We start from the raw sequence: 3,104 nt of genomic DNA on the forward strand, positions 1-3,104 counted from the left end.
TTATCACACATACAGGGCTGTTTCTCGTGCTTATATAAAAAAAAGATAATTATCTTATCCCTGCAACAATCAAAACAATTCTCAAAAGACAGATAGTTTACTTCATCATTCTGTGCATAGTGTCAAAATGAGTCTAAATGATGAAGCTGGTCACATGACTTAACTGTACTTAATTATACAAAGTCTTAAGGAGTAGTGCTGATATTTAGTCCAGTTTGTCTCTGTTTGCATGGTTCAGAAAGACTGTCAGCAGTTGAAGTCCAAATGACTTGGCATGATGAGAACAGTTTTCCTAGATAACCATGCTATATTAAAGAAAAAGTGCATTTTTTTTTTTACTCTACAGATTCCATAGAAAATTAAATTGAACTGAAAGTCTGATGAGAGGCTGAATTGCAGAATGATGTCATAAAAATTCTTAATCCATATTGGTGTAAGAGAGAGACTAAAGAGTATTCATATTAATAGTATCAATTAATCATTTGAAGTACAGAAGCATTTTTTTTTAAAGATTGAATAATCAAATGTTATTTTTCAACTAGACAATGTTCCTGCCCTAACTGCAAAGACCACCAAGAAGCACCTGGAGAATAAGTCCATCTGGTTCGTGTTTTGGCTCCAGATTTGTAATGCTATAGAGAATATCTGGGTCCAGTTCTCACACGTGTGGTCTTTGCATTTGACCACTTCCCTATTTGATGTGTTTCCTGTGTTTGGCCAAAGTTTACAAGTGGATATGAAGATTGAAAGTGTGACATTTGGTTACCTTTATTTGCACATGTTGATGTTTGATATTTTGCACTTTAAGATATTCCTCCAAATCTCTGTTCAGTAATCCTTCTGTAACAGACGACACAATTTAATTGTGGTGTTTTTAATTAAGTGATAAAAACCAGTTACAGAATATCCATACTCGCCTCCGCACCAATAAAATGTGCAACATATGTTTTGCTACCAAAATATATGTAATAATAGTTTTCAGACCTGGCACAGTCTTTTGAACTAAACTGAGCTGAATAATGATGCATGCCACACAGTTGATATGGATGAATTGTGCAACACTGACACAGATATTGATCTGAACTGAAACAACTAAATGGATTATAATTGAAAAATGACATGAATATCTTCAAAAGAGCTGTTTTAAAGCTGAAACGGATTCATTTTGCCATGTATACACAGTTATTTTCCTTTTATTATATGAAGCTGCTTTTAAATAGTAGCATCGGCCTATAGAAATAAATGTGTGTGAAACCGAAGCTCAATGGCTCAAATGACTGATTTTGTTTGTAAAACACTCACTTTAAAACATTACAAACATGCAACATTAGCAAAGACTTCCATAAAACACCACAAGTTGTGGTCCAATAAATGCATTCTTTCATGCAATCATTACACAATTGAAAACAAAATACAAAACACAGCTATCAATGTGAAATGACACTGTACAAACTCAAATGAAGTGTTGAACATATGGAAATTACGGTGGCCGAGAGAGATCAACACATGCATATAACGAAACACGCTGCAAATCCTCACAACACATGCATTCTTAATTTGCATGTGCTGTGAGGATTTGCAACACTTGGGTTGTCAAATTGATGAAGATGTTTTTGTTTTATTTGCTGGTGTTTTTTTCAATTTGCATGTGTTTTCTTAAATTGCAGTGCGTTGAGCTCTCTCGGCCACTGTAGGAAATACCTAGTTGCATGGAAAATCCATCAGCAGTCCTCCCTCTTTAGATGAAAGTCTTTTATCTAGTGCTTTAAAAATGTGAAAAGGCATTCTGTATTGAACTGATAGTTTGCACGTGGAAAAGGAGACCACTGTTGGAGAAAATGGCAAATTATTCCAATTGCATGTAACTTTATGGAATAAGAATGTATTACAATAACAAAGCATTTCAAATTTGACATTATGACAAATGCATAAATGGGAGTGATGAAACATCTGCTGAAACACACAGTGGTATTTAGTACAGTAACATTGTGACTTGTCTGGTGTCATTTTGAAAAATGCTGCAGTGCTCCGACTCAGAAAGGGTTGGACCCTTTATCCAGCTTCTCTAAAGGACAAGCTATGATTGATGACATGGTCAGTAATTGTTGTCTGATTTCATTTGAAATCCGAGCTGTATTTTCTCCTTTGACAGTAATGCAGCTCCTCCACCCTGTGAGCAAGCCTCTCTTTCTCTGTCCTCTGCCAGCTCTCTCCTCTCCTTCCATGCCTTTGGTCTCTTTAAATCCATACACTTGCAAATATCAGCACAGAGGTGGAATCTATTCATTGACTGATTGCAGATTGAAGAGTTGTGCAAACGAGTTTCACACAGCTGTGTCAGAGAGTCATGGCTGTGCTTCCTTTTGTTCAACAGTGAATCCAACAGAGTTTGGGGTCTTTCAGTGAGATCGGTGGTGACCGTTTATAACAAAGGGTTTGAAAAATGTGTGAAACAAATGAAAAAGCATTTCAAGTGGGCCCAGTTTTATAGAGAAATACTGTAAAAATATGGTATCAAACTTATAGTCATTAAAAGAAACGGCAAGAACCTCCACAGAACCATAATGCCCCAAAAACACTTCATTTTCAGCCATGTCTTCACTTTAAGTTGTAGAAAATCATCATTTTACACATCAAGCAACACTACTTTCAAAACATTCAGAACACTAGTTTCCCTGTTTACTTTTACTGGATGCATAAAACATAATGCCGGACAGTTTGAATGAGAGTTTGAGTGTATGAGACTGAAATTAAATTATGTTGATTGTTGTTGTTTTTTTAAATAAAGTTACAGATATCTGTGTGTGTGTGAGAGAGAGAGCTATGGGAAAAATTATATTGACCACTGATTGGCCTTGACATGAATTTACAGCTATTGGATACATTTTAGATTTCGAAATAACTTCAGTTTGCAACTAGAATCAATTGTGAGCAAGTTAAAAAAGATAAAGGGAAAATAAATAAAGGATATAAAGAGAAAGTGTATAGGACTTTAGAGCGACTGCACTTAAAGTCAAAGCTCGCTGTGTTCAAGGGCTCTTAAAATCTCCTTACGATCCGTTCGGCTTTCATCTGACCGCCAGGATATGGCGTCACGTGTCAAC

Source organism: Carassius gibelio, chromosome B21, assembly GCF_023724105.1.
Source record: "Carassius gibelio isolate Cgi1373 ecotype wild population from Czech Republic chromosome B21, carGib1.2-hapl.c, whole genome shotgun sequence".
In the NCBI taxonomy this organism is placed as follows: Eukaryota; Metazoa; Chordata; class Actinopteri; order Cypriniformes; family Cyprinidae; genus Carassius; species Carassius gibelio.